The sequence below is a fragment of the Misgurnus anguillicaudatus genome, unplaced genomic scaffold (assembly GCF_027580225.2).
Source record: "Misgurnus anguillicaudatus unplaced genomic scaffold, ASM2758022v2 HiC_scaffold_32, whole genome shotgun sequence".
Classification (NCBI taxonomy): Eukaryota; Metazoa; Chordata; class Actinopteri; order Cypriniformes; family Cobitidae; genus Misgurnus; species Misgurnus anguillicaudatus.
The window spans coordinates 3,115,126-3,127,306 of record NW_027395282.1 but is presented as its reverse complement, the minus strand read 5'-3'; the positions used below and the strand labels follow the sequence as shown (position 1 = coordinate 3,127,306).

Below are 12,181 nucleotides of genomic sequence, written 5' to 3'. Positions count from 1 at the left end.
AAGCCTTTTGCTTCATTAACAGACAGTAAATCAGATGTGAGAAGTTTAAAATTAAGGCTTGCATTATGTTTACATCTTACACAGTTAGTAAAATGCATGCAGGGCAAGAATAATATTTATCTAATGTGGTAATGTGAAGTAATCGTAGATTCATGTATGCTTTTTTAATAATCACAGTTTTCTTTCATGGGATATGGACCCCCTAAAGGAGCCTCGGCCGACCCATTTATAAAATTCAAGTTCCCTGCATAACTGATGTTGTATTTAAGCATATAAAGTGTATAATAAGTGTGTGCATATTTTGAATTAAATTAATAAACTAATTATTGATAGCCTTTAGTTAATTCACTAAAATGATCCTATATTCAGTAAGCCTATTACTTTACTGACATAACCCAGTGTGCCCATGGTAAAATAGTTATTACAATGCATTAATGCACACTAATGACCAACACAAATCTTCTGCATACTGACATGGTTTGAAATCTATAGTTATTTGATTCTTTGGTTTTCAGATTTTTTTTTTAAATTCATATATGTAGAGCAGAGAAATAAGATTTTTTCCTGTGGTGCATGACCTAGAAAAAAAACATATATGGACCTCGGTATTTATAAAATCGTGCGTACGGCCCTGCTCATAATTAAATACAAATGGAGGAGGAAAAACTGCAAAAAAGGTCCACTTTTTGAAAAAAAGAACCCCCCCTTTCAATAGGCTGGCTACGGACCTGCCTAATGTTATTTTTGGGTTATTTTAACGTTCCCCTAACGTTAGAATAATTAAATGGTTATCTTACTGAAATATTATATTAATGTATTATAACACATTATTTTTTATAAAAAATACCTCAACACATCACACATTGTATTTAGATAACATGGTATTTTATCAAATATCGCTAACAGTAACAACAAAGCCTATTTATTTATAGATTTTTTTCTATAACGTTACTCTGGTGTTACGTTAGTGCTTTGTTATGACTTTTATTTTGATAGGCTCTATTTAATAACTTCCGCGTCACGTGGCCAACCTGTCTTTATTTTAATGTAGATCTTCAAACGGAGAAATGAAAAAAGGGTTTCAAAAACCAAAATCGAACCGTTATTTGAATTTGGTTTAGTCGTTTTTCGTTTTTAGATTCAGAAAACAAAAACGGAAGAACGGCTCTTTTTTAGCGTTTTTTTTTAAACGACAAACGAAAAACGTGTGGTTTCTCGTTATTTTGTTTTTTGGTTTAAACGAAAAAACAAACTATCAAAATGTACACGGACCCTTCAAATGGAAAAGTACGAAATAAAACTCGCGCATCACTTTCAGGTCAGTTCACATTCATAAGCCTGTGTAAATGTGTAGCTGACTGCTGACACCAACTCATCTGTGTGATTTAAATAGTGTAACAATACCAATTTATATCATGTAAGGTCAGGGGATCTCTGGATAATCCGTAATTCGTTTGTAATTATAAAACGAAAATACCGGTTTTCTGTTTTTTGTTTCAAAACGAAAAACCAAATAACTGTTTTGGTGTCAGAATCAAAAAACGAAAAACCAATTAAAAACGTCCCGTTTTTCGTTTTTTGGCGATCATTTTATCGTTATTCCTTTTTGAGCAAAAAATGAAGAGTGTCTTTGAACTCCAGTCAATTCGTTTTTCGTTTATTGCAAGTGGTGCCCGCTGCAGAGCTAAATGGGCGGAGCTGGAGCTCTAGCGAGGCGGGGCACCCTCGGTGGATCTAGTGGGCGTGGCAGCATCAAGTGCGCAGGCGCAGATAGAGTTTGTTTAAACTTACTGTACAGGCTGTATCAAGTACTCCGGAGTATTGCACGGGAAGAAAACGGTAATTTAAAGATAAACTGAGCTTTAATATGTATATAAAATCTTAATCTTACAATTATCGCTGTCTCGACGTGATTTTCGGCAGTATGTTGAGTTTCGCTTTAAACACTCGATAGCTAATGTGCTAACATTCTCCCGTCCACCACAAGTGGTACGTAGTGTTTTTATTGTAGTTTTTATTTTTTGAATTTAAATATGTGTTTAACCTGCACAGGTGCACCAGAAAATACTTTTGCGAGGACAGGATCTTCTGCTGTCTATATCACTGTGCCTACTGTAAATAAACATTTACACGAGCTCTGAAATCATGCAGTTCAACAAAAAGGTATGTGTGTGTGAATTAAATATTTATTTAATTTATTGAACCTTTATGTTTGTGCATGTCATAGTAATTTCTTCCTTGCATTTAAAATTTAAAACATTTTCTTGTGTTGTGAATCCTTTGGGTTGTCTGAATTTAAACTACTTTATTTCAGTTGTTATAATAGTTTTTCTGCGTTACATTACTTATGACAAGTTAAAAACATGTATATAAATACTCTTTATGTTGTGCTCTTGAGCAAGGTGATTCATCACAAAAGCTGTTTATATGCAATGCACTGTACAAAACATGTAAACAAGACAATGATGCTAATTTATTCTTTCTATGTTTTAGATTTTATCATCATCAAACAGGGTCTCAAGTGCAGACGATCCCACACTTTCACTGCTATTACTGTACATCAACATTTTAAAATGTGTAAAAATCAAGCCTCTGGAGTCTGGACAACCTCCCATTGGCTGCAGCACCACCTTCATCCCCAGCATCAGCATCCCCACCTTTATTTCCCCTCGACATTGGAACATGTCTGTACTGATTTTGAGGTACAGCTTTTTAACTTCTTGCTTGTAAACTTGTTTAAATATCTTTAGTGTAGTTTTAAGAAAGAACAAAGTACACAGTTGTCACAAATAACCCACTGAGGGTCAGTTAAGTAAACCAAGTGCACGTTTTTAACAAAACTACAAACCAACAGAAAGACTTAACTTCCACAATCACTAGATGTGACAGCTATATACTGTATTAATTGTATATAGTCTAATTGTATTGTCTATAATTAACAGGGTGCCCCTCTACAGCTAGGAGGAATTGATTGTGGGGTATTTATGTTGATGGTAAGTGGTCTTTTATTTGCTGTACACCTGTCTCTGTGTACTAAACACAGCATTTGTTAATATTGTTTTGTTTTTTGTATGCACTCTATGTTATGACTGTGAGAAAACATAAAAAATGAAAGATTAAGATTTTCGATTGCTATCTTTTGCCAGTCTGACACACCAATAATCATGAAGTGGTGGTGCTCAGTTAATTTAGACATTTCCTCTGACAAAGTATGATATTAATAACTATACTTATGATAAAACCTCCATTCTGTGCATTTCCAGTATGCAGACAGTATATATAAATAAAGCAATGCATGCCTAAAAACATTCTTTATGTTTGTCTCTTTTTACAGTCAAGTCCCACAACTACTCACCCAGAAAGTAACATATGCAGATAACATGAAATTCACTCCACCTGAGTCAGATGTCATGGAGATCACCCAGACACCAGAAGTAGATGTATGTAGCGGGAAAGTTTATGTACTGATTGACTTGTTTAACTTGTTAATGTGTGTATTAACCTTTCCTGTTTCATGAATTTGTTTATGAGCAGTACATCATTTTTAATTATATTATTATTGGAATTCTTATGTAGCACACAGGACTCAGCGGTGATGAGAAACATTCAGTTGACCTGTGAGTGGCTAAAGGAGACCACTTGCTGGGAAGATGAGCTGCAAAAGATCTAAAGGATGATGCCCTGTTGGCTATAACAATGTTGGACTTGTTTATAAACACCATGTTTTATGAGGGTGAAAGGAATGAAGAAGAAATGTCGACTCCCTTCCCTTTTATATTTTAGAGAAGAGCAGGAGATATATGAGACAAAAGAGTTATTCATGGGTTTTGTTTACACAAAAAACCCTGTCTTGTGAATCTACTAGTGGGGATAGACTAATGTAAATATTGATTTTTTTTTATTGGTTTTGTAAAATACCATTAAACGTTTGTGTGAACTGTAAAGTGATGTGTTCTTGAAATAAATGTATAATATTTATTATTGTATCTTATTATACCATTAAAGTCTTGTGTTCTTGAAATATTCATGATATTATTTTACATCTTCTTATTATAACATTTTATATAGATTTATTTTATGTTAGATGCATATTTTGCTAAATTTGGGTTAATAGAAACCAATAAATCCACTTGTAGGATAGTGGAGTACAACACTTGTACACCTGAGTATGTGACTATTAAATTACATTTATCTTCTACAAAAATGTAGTTGAAGTGAATGCTTTACTAATGTCAAAGCACATTGTATATCCTCTACTGTGGGAAGTCACATGGTTGGTTTTAGACTACTTGTCTGCTTATTCATTAAAAATAGCATAATCCATAGTCTATAGGTTGAATCTATCAAAAGTTACAGACAATATTCCATTTTTAATTTATATGGATAATAATATGCTTTTACATTTACATACAATAATGGCAGATTATGTAACCTAGTCTTTTTATTATTATATAAATTTATTTATTGAATTAATCAGATGATTTGGTAATACAACAAGGTCGTATTAAACATTAGTAAATGCATTAATGGCCTTGTTGTCACTTTCAGATATTTACATCATGGTTTATGGTAAGCCACAGGAACTAGTATAAATGTATAAAAGTATAATATGGCCTTAACATTATAACATTTACAGTAGGTTTTAGTCTTCACTCATCCACTATGCTTGTAAATCATTTAAGGGCATATATGCAAGTGAAAGATTTGCAATGCAGAGCCCTGCTTCACTGTACTGTTGTACATTTGTATTTAAAGACATAATTTGACATCATCCAATTCCACAAAGACAAAGTAGTAACACAATTCAAAGATGTGCTTACCATAAACCATGATGTAAATATCTGAAAGTGACAACAAGGCCCTTTTATGGAGGAAGGAGTGGTGTGCTGCTTTGCCAGTGAAAGTTTACTATCTGTGCACCCCTCTTTATTTGTGTCCACCGCAATGTGTGGGTTGTGAACTAATCTAAATGATTTATAACACTTTACAACAAGGTTGTATTTGTTTAGATTAGTTAATGCATTAGCTAACATGAACTATCAAATATCAATACTTCTACAGCATTTATGAATCTTAGTTCATGTTAATTTCAGCATTTACTATACATTTATAAAATGAAGCGTTGTAACTGTTAACATTAGTTAATGCATGAACTAAATAACTGTATTGACATTAACTAACATTAACAAGAATTAATACTTGCTGAAAAGCTATATTGTTAATTATTTTTCATGTTAATGTTTTTACTAATGTTTAATACGACCTTGTTGTATTACGAAATCATATGATTAATTCAATAAATAAATACATATAATAATAATAAATAAGACTAGGTTACCTAATCTGCCCTTATTGTATGTAAATGTAAAAGCATATGGTGTAAAAATGATATTGCAAATTTAAATGGAATATTGACTGTAACTTTAAAAAGATTCAACATAAAATAAATCTATATAAAATGTTATAATAAGAAGATGTAAAATAATATCATGAATATTTCAAGAACACAAGACTTTAATGGTATAATAAGATACAATAATAAATATTATACATTTATTTCAAGAACACATTACTTTACAGTTCACACAAACGTTTAATGGTATTTTACAAAACCAATAAAAAAAAATCAATATTTACATTAGTCTATCCCCACTTGTAGATTCACAACACGGTTTTTTTTTGTGTAAACAAAACCCACGAATAACTCTTTTGTCTCATATATCTCCTGCTCTTCTCTAAAATATAAAAGGGAAGGGAGTCGACATTTTTTCTTCATTCCTTTCACCCTCATAAAACATGGTGTTTATAAACAAGTCCAACATTGTTATAGCCAACAGGGCATCATCCTTTAGATCTTTTGCAGCTCATCTTCCAGCAAGTGGTCTCCTTTACCCACTCACAGGTCAACTGAATGTTTCTCATCACCGCTGAGTCCTGTGTGCTATATAAGAATTCCAATAATAATATAATTAAAAATGATGTACTGCTCATAAACAAATTCATGAAACAGGAAAGGTTAATACACACATTAACAAGTTAAACAAGTCAATCAGTACATAAACTTTCCCGCTACATACATCTACTTCTGGTGTCTGGGTGATCTCCATGACATCTGACTCAGGTGGAGTGAATTTCATGTTATCTGCATATGTTACTTCCTGGGTGAGTAGTTGTGGGACTTGACTGTAAAAAGAGACAAACATAAAGAATGTTTTTAGGCATGCATTGCTTTATTTATATATATTGTCTGCATACTGGAAATGCACAGAATGGATGTTTTATCATAAGTATACTGCCCTACAAAGGCTAAGTGCAGTAACTACGCAAACACTGAAACTGAGAAAAAATGCCCTTAAAGTTTTTTACACCAGCAGGTTAAACATGAAATGGGACAAAATTGAACCAGGAGACTTTGTCACAAGACACAACAGATCTCACAAAGCCCATTTCAACCCTTAACTCAATTTTGACCAAATGCATAGTTACTGCGCTTTGGCTTTGTAGGGCAGTATAGTTATTAATATCATACTTTGTCAGAGGAAATGTCTAAATTAACTGAGCACCACCACTTCATGATTATTGGTGTGTCAGACTGGCAAAAGATAGCAATCAAAAATTTTAATCGTTCATTTTTTATGTTTTCTCACAGTCATAACATAGAGTGCATACAAAAAACAAAACAATATTAACAAATGCTGTGTTTAGTACACAGAGACAGGTGTACAGCAAATAAAAGACCACTTACCATCAACATAAATACCCCACAATCAATTCCTCCTAGCTGTAGAGGGGCACCCTGTTAATTATAGACAATAGAATTAGCCTATATACAATTAATACAGTATATAGCTGTCACATCTAGGGATTGTTTTTTTTTAAGTTAAGTCTTTCTGTTTGTTTACTGTTTTGTTAAAAACGTGTACTTGGTTTACTTCAGTGGATTATTTGTGACAACTGTGTACTTTATTCTTTCTTAATACTCCACTAAAGATATTTAAACAAGTTTACAAGCAAGAAGTTAAAAAGCTGTACCTCAAAATCAGTACAGACATGTTCCATTGTCGAGGGGAAATAAAGGTGGGGATGCTGATGCTGGGGATGAAGGTGGTGCTGCAGCCAATGGGAGGTTGTCCAGAGGCTTGATTTTTACACATTTTAAAATGTTGATGTACAGTAACAGCAGTGAAAGTGTGGGATCGTCTGCACTTGAGACCCTGCTTGATGATGATAAAATCTAAAACATAGAAAGAATAAATTAGCATCATTGTCTTGTTTACATGTTTTGTACAGTGCATTGCATATAAACAGCTTTTGTGATGAATCACCTTGCTCAAGAGCACAACATAAAGAGTATTTATATACATGTTTTTAACTTGTCATAAGTAATGTAACGCAGAAAAACTATTATAACAACTGAAATAAAGTAGTTTAAATTCAGACATCCCAAAGGATTCACAACACAAGAAAATGTTTTAAATTTTAAATGCAAGGAAGAAATTACTATGACATGCACAAACATAAAGGTTCAACAAACATGATGTTTATCACACACAGTATAATTAAAATATTTAATTCACACACACATACCTTTTTGTTGAACTGCATGATTTCAGAGCTCGTGTAAATGTTTATTTACAGTAGGCACAGTGATATAGACAGCAGAAGATCCTGTCCTCGCAAAAGTATTTTCTGGTGCACCTGTGCAGGTTAAACAAATATTTAAATTCAAAAAATAAAAACTACAATAAAAACACTACGTACCACTTGTGGTGGACGGGAGAATGTTAGCACATTAGCTATCGAGTGTTTAAAGCGAAACTCAACATACTGCCGAAAATCACGTCGAGACAGCGATAATTGTAAGATTAAGATTTTATATACATATTAAAGCTCAGTTTATCTTTAAATTACCGTTTTCTTCCCGTGCAATACTCCGGAGTACTTGATACAGCCTGTACAGTAAGTTTAAACAAACTCTATCTGCGCCTGCGCACTTGATGCTGCCACGCCCACTAGATCCACCGAGGGTGCCCCGCCTCGCTAGAGCTCCAGCTCCGCCCATTTAGCTCTGCAGCGGGCACCACTTGCAATAAACGAAAAACGAATTGACTGGAGTTCAAAGACACTCTTCATTTTTTGCTCAAAAAGGAATAACGATAAAATGATCGCCAAAAAACGAAAAACGGGACGTTTTTAATTGGTTTTTCGTTTTTTGATTCTGACACCAAAAACAGTTATTTGGTTTTTCGTTTTGAAACAAAAAACAGAAAACCGGTATTTTCGTTTTATAATTACAAACGAATTACGGATTATCCAGAGATCCCCTGACCATGTAACTTCAGTTGTTCAACTTAAATGACATTGTGCTGCGTTGCGTTTTGAAGCATGGCAAAGATATCTATGCTAAAGACATCTGTTGTTTTGTATATATGCTAAAAAATAATCAATCAAACACATAACCATACATACCAACTTTTGCTTTTGTTAATAGACATCAGCTGTTTCCTTAAACCTGTTTCTACAAGAAAGACATTGAGTAATTCTCCAAAATTGCTGGGATTTATACTGACTAAAGTAAAGTGTACTGAAGTCCATTAGCTACACAAGTACAGATGCAGAAATATAGGCTATAATATATAATTGCATATTTGTATAATTGTAGTTTGTGTTGCTGTCAAAATACAATTATAAATGATAACAATAGCATTTTTCTATTCTCACCCATACTATAGTTGTGTGTGATTTTGTTGTTTTTTTTAACTAAAGAGGGCACCACTGTAAAAGTTTTGCCAGCAGCGACCCTGCTCTGAAGTTTGACTTTTTGCACCATTACAATATTTATAGGCAACTAGTCATCATATCTTCCTCTCTATGGAATGTTAATGCTCAGTAGTACACATTTGTGGTTCTTTAATGCAGAGGTTATCAAACCTTTTTTATGCAGCCTCCCTTGTGTACAGTGGATTCCTTTGCGGCCCCCCAAAGAAAAAGTATGACATAAACATTCTAAAACTTAAAATTTGAATTAAACAAAACATATTAAATTATACAATGTATTGCTTTTGTTTAGTAGCCTTATTTTTCTAAGGTTTAGTTACACAGAATTTATAATAAAGTAATGTATTTCATAAAATATTATAAAACTGGGGCCCCTGGGACCACCTCGCGACCCACCATCTTGAGAACCACTGCTTTAATGTATTTTGCATTTTTGCATTGTATTGAAATGCGGCATATATTGTATGTGGTTGAAACAGATAGCCTAGTGCAGGGGTAGGCAACATGGAGTGCCGATGTCCTGCAGTGTTTAGTTTTAGATCTAATCAAGCAGACCTGAACAAACTAATAAAGGTCTATAAAGTCACCTGAAACTACAGGTAGCCAAGGTTTTATAAGGGTTGGAGCTAAAATCTGCAGGACATCGACACTCCAGGGGCCTCATTTATCAAGCGTGCGTACGCACAGAAGTGTGCGTAAAGTGTGCGTAGGAACAGTTTTACGCAAAGTTTGGAATTTATCAAATTGCACTTATACGTAGAAATCTGTGTAAATATACGCACACCTCTGAGTATGCGTACGCAGAGCATCTAGTGGTAGAATAGCGATACTACATATAGGACCCTGTTCCAGTGAGTAAAGAAGTGTCTATTTTTTATCCACAAGCAGGTGTTAAAAATGATTAATGTCAGTATGGTAACAGCAAATAAGTATAATGATTTATTTGTGATCTGTATCTGTATCTGTGAAAGCTCTACATGTGATTTGTATAAATGAAGTCTCCGACAAATGCTTGACACAGTACAATGGCTTATCTTGCGTTATTGGAAGACTTGGCAAATAATCCATTCCGCCGGTAGCGCGTTTTCAAAGATCGCGCCAATGATGCTGGTTATATTATATGCTGCTGTCCAAGGTGGAAAGTTGTCTGTCCTCCTCCAGTTGCACTCGTTTCACGTCGGTGTGCTGTGACGCGTTTTTTTTGCTGATAATTTAATGTCAAACCACTTTTTTATCTTTGGAAGTGTTCTCTCCTCATATTCAACGGAATTAAACTCACTGGTAACATGTTCCCATGTAGATTTGTTTTCTTTTGTTAGTCATTCCTCCCGCACTAAGTAAACCAAATAGGATGTGTTATTAGGATTTAACCTCATCCAGCAGTAACTCAATTTCTGTGTCTGTAAAATTCCTCTTTTACGCTCTCTTTGTCATTATTGCGATGAGGGAAAAAGCACAACCACGTGACATATAACGGGAGGTGTTGTCACCATATATGGTTCATTGGAGGCGTTTCGGAATGCAAATGACTATGAACGTGCACGAGCATGGTGCTTAAGAACAAGTGGGATTTATCATCAAGGATTACTTACTGATGTGCGTACGAACCATGTGCGCACGTTTGATAAATCCCAATTTTTTTGTACTTAGGCACATTCTAAATTTCATTCGTAGGTACAAATATAGAACATTTTCTACGCAATGTTGATAAATGAGGCCCCAGGACTGACGTTGCCTACCGCTGGCCCTAGTCAGAGCCGGCCCAGCCACTAAACGACCATTGCGATTGCAAAGGGCCTCGTGGCCAGCAGAGGGCCCCCTAAAGTCACTTAGCTGGTGGTTGAAAAAAATCATTCATCAAAAGTTACATAAAATAAATATAATTATTTATTATTAGGGCAATGTTAAAAAGGCTGTTACTTGTTATTATAGTTATCATGAAAGTTCGCTAATAAGATCTCTTTCTTGCCGAGATTGATTGACACACAGCATCCAGCACAGCAGCCAATCAGTGCCCGCGATCTATGTGCAGGCGAGCATCCCGCCCACAGAACGCAAAGTTGAGTTGAGCCGGATCGCTGATACAGACGCGAACTTTTGCTGTTGCTTTAAGGACAATTTCTTTAATGTTATGTGTGTTTGTGCATAAATGTGAAGTAAGTGTATCTTATTTGACTTCGGTAATGACCAAACCTGTGTTCTGTTTGACTTCTCTTTCTTATATTTGCCATCATAACGTGAATTGGTTTATTAAGCTTAATAATTAATATTTAAACGGTTTAACATGGTAAATTAATTCTGTTACGCTTATATTTCACGTATGCCATTGTCATTTCTACATATTTATGTCATTTGTGTAATTATATTGTTAAACGTCTGAATTTAAAGTGTTTTATGTGTAAGAGTAAACAAACTCATGCGCATATGCGTGGTAACATGTCCAGACAGCGCACCGTTGTTAAACCACCTGCTAGCCTTTGCAAAAGTGTATAATGTCACTGTTCAGTGTTTAATATTTAAACTATAGCAATGCATATGACATACAGTAGCCAGCTTTGTTAGATTAATGTTATGAATGCAATGTTAATTGTTAATCTTCAATTATTAATATTATTTGCAAGTTAATTGTTATTATTCACAAATCTATGTTCCTCTTAAACTCTGCTGTCAATTAAAAATGATTCTTTAATGGTCAGTGAAAATGACTTTATCAGTCTTTTTATTCAGCAAGTTCATCCGTGTGTATTTGTTGCACTGCACTGCCATTCAGTTCAGTCAGTGGCATCATATTTTTCCTGTTAGACATCAAACATGGAACTGAAATCAAGAACTCAAGGGGGCAGTTTCCCTGACAGGAATTAAACTAGACCTAGACTAAAATAAAAGTAGGCTAAGAGCTGTCCAAACTGAAAAAAGCTTGCACTGACATATCTTAAAATACACCAGTGCCCTTTGTTTTGCCTCAATATCCACAGAAATAATGTTTTTAGTAAGGCATTTTTGTTAAAATTAGTTATGTTTTCTAATTAAACTAAGGCCGAGTCCTGTCTTAAGATATTCCCTGTCCGGGACCACCCTAAGGTCTTTTATTGTCATTCTGTAGGCTACAAGTTGCCACATAAGAACAAAATATGTACTCAGGACCAGCAATGTAAAAAAGATCATTAACATACAGTATACATAGAATAATTAAAACATAATTTAATAGACACATTTAAAAAAAAATAACATAGTAGATATAATATGTGCAGTATAGTCATAAGGTAGTCGTTGCTTTTCTTTAGGCCTTACTTAAAACGGACCAAATTTTGCTTAGGGCCCCCAAAGGTCTAGGGCCGGCTCTGGCCCTAGTGCATCCCAAATTTTTTTACATTAACATTTTAAATATAACACTATAGTTATT

At 34.3% G+C, this 12,181-nt stretch overlaps 1 protein-coding gene and 1 pseudogene across 4 annotated transcripts in view; both read left to right on the top strand.

Moving 5' to 3' along the window:
* Positions 1–12,181, top strand: part of LOC129453070 (uncharacterized) — a 206,855-nt gene that overhangs the window by 149,057 nt on the left and 45,617 nt on the right. The gene's annotated exons all lie outside the window — the stretch shown is intronic.
* The window catches only part of LOC129453642 (uncharacterized), a 36,589-nt pseudogene continuing 25,435 nt past the window's right edge, over positions 1,028–12,181 (top strand).